This window comes from Pseudonaja textilis, chromosome 1 (genome assembly GCF_049901715.1).
Source record: "Pseudonaja textilis isolate UNSWEBS1 chromosome 1, rPseTex1.2, whole genome shotgun sequence".
In the NCBI taxonomy this organism is placed as follows: Eukaryota; Metazoa; Chordata; class Lepidosauria; order Squamata; family Elapidae; genus Pseudonaja; species Pseudonaja textilis.
The window spans coordinates 42,821,487-42,827,886 of record NC_141990.1 but is presented as its reverse complement, the minus strand read 5'-3'; the positions used below and the strand labels follow the sequence as shown (position 1 = coordinate 42,827,886).

Here is a 6,400-nt window from a genome sequence, read left to right as displayed (position 1 = left end):
GTAAGCTGCAATAGTAGCTCTTCAGAAGCTATTGAAAATCACTAATTCAACTGCTTTTCCTGTTGCCCATCTCCCTTATCAAACATTAAATGACCCCAGAGAGGGCCCCTGATCTAGGCAAAACTTCCTGAATGCCCTAAATCACATTGGGTGTGATCTAAATTACATTTGATGTTATTGGGTTGTAAAACCCAACTGGTTTCTTCCCAACTTGGGAGAGAGAGAGAGAGGGAGGGAGGGAGGGAGGTAGAGAGAGAGAGATGATAGATAGATGATAGATAGATAGATAGATAGATAGATAGATAGATAGATAGATAGATAGATAGATAGATAGATAGATAGATTTACACACACACCCTTTTCAGGGAATGACAAATGATAAATTATGGACCAAGTTAATCAAAAACAAGGAAGTGCCTACGTAATATCCTCTCCCTTTTCTGTTTCTGTATATCCCTGGACAGGTCTAAGGATCAACAAGAGGAAATTCATTGACATCTATATATACTGAAAGGTGTTATGGTTTGGCAACAGTCTAGGACAGAAGCATCTGGATCCCAATTTCTATTTGGTCATGGAGATCACTGGACAATCTTGGACCAGTCACAAGTTTTTTTTTCCCAGAGGAGAAAATAATGATGCGATCCACATATAGCATATGCTCCATATGAAATTATATCTTTATTGTATCAAAGCCTGTTCTTTCTTAAACTTTCAGTAAATATAATTTTTGCAGTAAAATGCTATGAGAGGGAGATAAAATTTCCACTTATGCATTGTCATGAAAAAGGAAATGCTTCACCCAACAAAAGAAATGCAATAGATCAAGCAGGCACACAGATTGCCCTCCCAAGCCTGTCTTAAACCGGGATTGTCAAACTCACATTGTCACGGTGGCATCTTAAATAATTTTTAATAAATTTTAGTATAGGTTTTGTTTTTATTAACCATTAAAACAGAGAAGATACTGAAAATATAAATAAATACATAAATGAAAAAAAATTGTTACACCACTGTTATTGTTACATGTTGACACTTACGTTTTTCCTTTGCTTTTTCCTATAAGAAATGGATAGAGATAAAGTGTAGAAATTAGGTGAAGAATGGTCATTGCTATGTATGAATTAAATACAAAGAGGGTTGATAATTATAAACATGTTGATATAATTAACAGAATTATAAATAAGCCAATACAAAGAAATTTGTACATTTTTAAAAAAATTGTTACACTACTGTTGTTATATATTGATACTTCTGTTTTTCCTTTGTTTTTTCCTCAATGATATATGCCCTGCCTGACAATAAAATACTTATTCATAAAAATAAAACAGTAGTAAAAAAATAAATAAATAAAAATTATTTTACTATTACTGTTACATGTTGATACTTCTGTTTGTTTCTCCTTTGCTTTTTCCTATTAGGAAATATCGGAAGTGCTCATTTTCAGCCGCAGGAGAGCTTCTGGAGCCCAGGGGAGGCTATTTTCACCCTTCTGGAGGCTCAAAGGAAGCCTTGGGAACCTTGGGATGCTGAAAATGGGCCTGTTTCGGCACTTCTGGTATTTCCGGAAGGCCCGTTTTTGGCCTCCCAAGGCTGCAAAGGGTTTCCTCAAGCCTCTGGGAGGGTAAAAACAGCCTCTCCTGGGCTCCATAGCCCCTCTGGAGGCTGAAAATAGGCACTTCCAGTATTTCTGGAAGGCCCGTTTTTCAGCCTCTCAAGGCTGCAGAGGCTTCCCTTGAGCCTCTGGGAAGGCGAAAATGGCCTCAAATGGGCCAAAAATCAATTGGGAAGTACACACATGCACAGTACAGGTAATTTTGGTTGGGACTTGTGTGCCCGGACAAATGGCTCTACGTGCCACCTTGGCATGTCATAGGTTTGCTATCACAAATCTATAGGGATCTGTTTGTTTTTCCACTGTTGTGCAAACATAATTCTAGCCGCTGTTAATGTGTAAAATTACATATGTATTGTATTCCCTTTATTTATGTGGGTATCAACAAAAATATTTTTGGTTTTAAAATTTAAATCTATATGTGGCTTTACCATTTTTTCTAACCTTGACACTACATACTCTTGAAAAGCTATTGAGTACAAGCAGAGCCCAATACTAAGCCTAATTCATATATTCCAGGTTTTTAAGTGAGGAATACATTTCAGAAAAAGAATTCAGTATTGCTCTGTGAATGTGCCCATGAATTTCATTCTTAATCTAATTTCTTAGATGATTTTGTACTATATCTTTTTTTGTACTATATTTTTTTTGTACTATATATATTTTACTGCATAAGGCAGTAAAAAACTTCAGTACACTTGTAAGATGCAAAGTCTAAAAAGCTTAGGTGACCAGACATGGCTTCCCCTGGCTTCTCTCTCTGTGCTATAGAGAAAGTATTCCATTAAGGGCTGTTGGTCCAGGTAAGTAGTCTTGGCTAGGAAAGAATTTTGTGCCACTACTGGCACAAAATAACAAATTCCCTTGGTTTGTTAATTGTATTTCCATTTTAAGTGTTTCTTTTTCAATGAATGAACTGTAATTATGAAAAGATCAGCCATTCTTTTATATACACAGTGCAGCATCTTTTTTATAGACTGTCATTTTCAAATCCACTTTCAGTTCCGTCTCAGTCTTGTCTGGTCAAACTTGTTCCTCTTCCATAACATCTTTTAAACACTAACTACCTACAGTGTCAGAGACTCTTAAAAGTAACTGAATATTACTGATCTCTGCCTCTCGCCCGCTTTCTTCACTTGCCACTGCCTTCACCACTCAACTTACAACAACAATCGAGTCCAAACCACTACATTGTTGGGGTTTTTTTTGCAGTATATTACCAGGATGAAAAGGCAAATGAGTTTGGCTGCTTTCTTCAGTAAGAAAACAAAAGGAGATCCAAAAGACTCACAACCACAACTGTTGGAGTCTGGGCAAAGCAGTCTGGGCAAAGCAGCAGCACATCATCTACGCTGCAACCTGGGGAAAGCAACAGCACATCATTAAGTACTGAAAGAACTGAACCGGATATTGAAAGGAATCTTCCTGACTGCTAAACATTGCAGCAGTACAACAACTTTAGGGAGAAATATAATGGACTGGAAGTCTCGCAGAAAAAGTTAGGTTGCACATATTGCAGAAGATTTGAGGTTTTGACAAAAGAAAAAAGTGTTCATGCAGCAAAGGAATGGGAAAAGTTCCAAATTGAGCTATCAGGAAAGAATAAAGAAGTGCAGCAAGGTTCTCTTAGAAAAAAAAATTGAAGGAGCATTTCTCATCTAAAACTCACAACATGTGCACAGAGAAGTTGAAGCAACGTGAGCAGGATGTTATAAGCAAAGGACTGGATAAGATGTCTGACAAATGTTGCGTAGTACATGTAGAATGTTTACTACAGTGTACAGTCTGGCACAAATGTACAGACCATTTACATATATAAAAGATCTGATTGAATTGCAAATTAAAAATGGTTTAGATTTGGGGATAGGGTTGCATTCACATAAAATTGCAGTTGCAACAGAAGATTTCACTGCAAAAGACATTAGGAAACATTTATTTAGCAAAATTATTGAAAAAACTCACAAAATCTGTTTGATCATTGATGAAGCCTCAACGATATCTTCCAAACCAGTTCTTATACTGTATTTAAAAGTTGAGGATCCAGTTTTCTCACCAACAATTTTCCTTGAACTAGTAGAATTGGGAAAACAAAATGCAGAGACAATATGTTGTTCAGTTATGGAAAGCTTGAATAAAGTTGGGTTTAATAAGAACTATCTAGACAAACGTTTAATTGGATATTGCTCTGATGGTACCAGTGTTATGCTTGGGAGAAAATCTGGGGTAAGCAGTAGGATAGCCAAAGAGTTTCTAAACATTATAATATGGCACTGCTTAAACCATTGTCTGCAACTTGTTTTAGATGATTCTATTAGGGAAATAAAGCAAGTAAATCATTTTCAAATCTTTATTGATAAAATATGTTCTATTTTCCATCAATCCAATAAGAACCAATTGACCTCAACAAAATTTCCAAACAACTTGAGATTGAAATTATAAAGATTGGTAGAATTTTTAGATCAAGATGGGCTGCCTGTAGTTTAAGGTCAACCCTAGCTGGGTCGCATGTTTATCCAGTGTTACATCAGTTTTTTTGTTGAAATAAAAAATACTCTGGTATGGCTGCCCATCTTGAGAACACCTTTTTTCTCACTGTTTTAGCCTTGATGATTGATGTCCTAACTGAAATATCTCTTGGGGTGCTGCCTTCGGAGCTTGTGGAGACTGGCAGCAATGATGCAGAGGACCCTGAGGAGCCTGTGCTCAGTGTGCATGAGCGCAGGGCTGCTCAAAGGAAAGAGCAGCTGCTGCAGCACAGGCAACTCGGGAGTAAGGCTGCAAAGTGATGGCCCCTCCCTTAAGGGATAAAAGCCAGCCCTCAGAGGTGGGATTCTTTGCAGGAAGCAAAGAAGTTCTTGTACTTCAAGTCTTGTGGAAGTTCGGACTATCCTGGTTTGTGTTTGGAGACTTTTGGTTTTGATTATTTCCTTGCAATTTAATCTAATGTTCTTGGAAGCCTTGCACAACCTTGGCAAGGCTTGTTCTTATCTGGGACAATTGGTTTTTAATAGTGTTTTACTGTGAATAAATGGAATTCACAGAGAAGCATTAAAAAGGTTTTGCTTTTATCTCCGTTTGGTGTTTGTTTGCTTTGAACAAGGCTTGGGTCAGAACACCTGCTGACTATCAATCTAATTGGCTTACTTCTACAAGAAAGGGGCCCTGTTCCTATAGTAAAAAAAAAATGGTTATGGGCACATCAAACAGCTGATGATGCTCATGTCAAACAAAAGAAAACTGTAACTGAGGATACCAATTAAAAAGCAGTTTGGCAGTACTTTAAATAACAGTTTCATTGTTTTTTTGTAAAGTTTTGTTATGTAATAGTTTTTGATTAATATTTTAAAACATTGTAACAAAATCTAGTTTTGCGTATCTTTTTTATTATTTAAGCATTAAAAACATGAAATAAACTACCTTTTGTTTTGGTATATCTTTTTTTTATACTTAAAAAAGTCATTAGGGCAAAGAAGTGATGTTGAGTTGGTCATGCCCAGCTGATCATGTGACCACCAAGCCATGCCTAGTCAGCAAGCCATGCCCACCCAGTCACATGACCACCAAGCCACACCCACAAATTAGGCCACACTCACAGAATCAGTTGTTAAGAAATTTGAATCCCAACCCTGCCTATAATAGTAACTAAATAAAATAAACTAATACATGCAAAAGCCTGGCAGTTCTCAAAAGCAGATCTATTTGAAATACTGTTCTTGGCATCTTTCAGACTTCTGCCAAGTTTCAGTGAGTTCAACATTTTAATGATCAAATAGTTAAATCAAATGTTAAAGACAAATGCCAGTAAACTTGGCTTCAGCAAATATCTGAATGCTTGCTAAGTATTTCCACTGAAACCTGAAGAGAGGATAACTGGGAGAACAACTGCCTTCCAGTCTGCTGGGAGTAGTAATGGTAGGGAGGGAACAATTAGGACCTCTTCTATCATTTCCACAACTTCTATTCAAGGTCTCTCAGGTTGCAGATGGTGAAGAAGTCTCATTACCTCAGCAAAAGCACAAAAAAGGATGGGGAAAAAGGATTCCAGTTATTCAGCTGTACTCTAATTAACCTTGCCTGTTTTTTCTGAAATATCAGCTTCACCCTGGGAGCTGTATTGCAGCATGACCTAATCTCTTTGCTGTTTGGTCTTTTCAGCCTGGCCTTTAGCACCAATTACTATCTTCGTTCCTTATTTGTATGAATAACAGACAGCCAAACTGATGGGAGATGTGCTGAGAATGATAAGACAGACCGAGTGAGGAGAAAAAAAATAGATATTTTTTCCCAAAATTATCGTCATACTTTTTCTTCCCTATGATACAATTGGACTGCTTCCTTTTTTTTCCTATCTCCTTAGCTGAAACCTTTTCTTTCACCTCTAAGTATTTATTTATTTTATTTATTTATTTTGTCAAGCCTGTTTTAGATAATTGGAAACATGATTATGACTACATGAAATGGGTACAAATAACAGGGGACATTAGGACAGGGATGGTAGGCATGTTGGTGCACTTATGCATGCCCCTTACAGACCTCTTAGGAATGGGGTGAGGTCAACAGTAGACAGTCTAAGGTTAAAGTTTTGGGGGTTTAGGGAAGAGTCCACAGAGTCAGGTAGTGCATTCCAGGCATTGACAACTCTGTTGCTGAAGTCGTATTTTCTGCAATCGAGTTTGGAGCGGTTTACCTTAAGCTTGTGTCTATTGTGTGCTAGTGTGGTGGTTGAAGCTGAAGTATTCATTGACAGGTAGGACATTGTAGCAGATAATTTTATGTACTACACTT

At 37.2% G+C, this 6,400-nt stretch overlaps 1 pseudogene; it reads left to right on the top strand.

Annotated features, from left to right (window-relative positions):
* The first annotated feature begins 1,757 nt into the window (after nucleotides 1–1,757).
* LOC148127578 (E3 SUMO-protein ligase KIAA1586 pseudogene) lies at nucleotides 1,758–4,155 on the top strand (annotated as a pseudogene).
* Nucleotides 4,156–6,400: the final 2,245 nt, after the last annotated feature.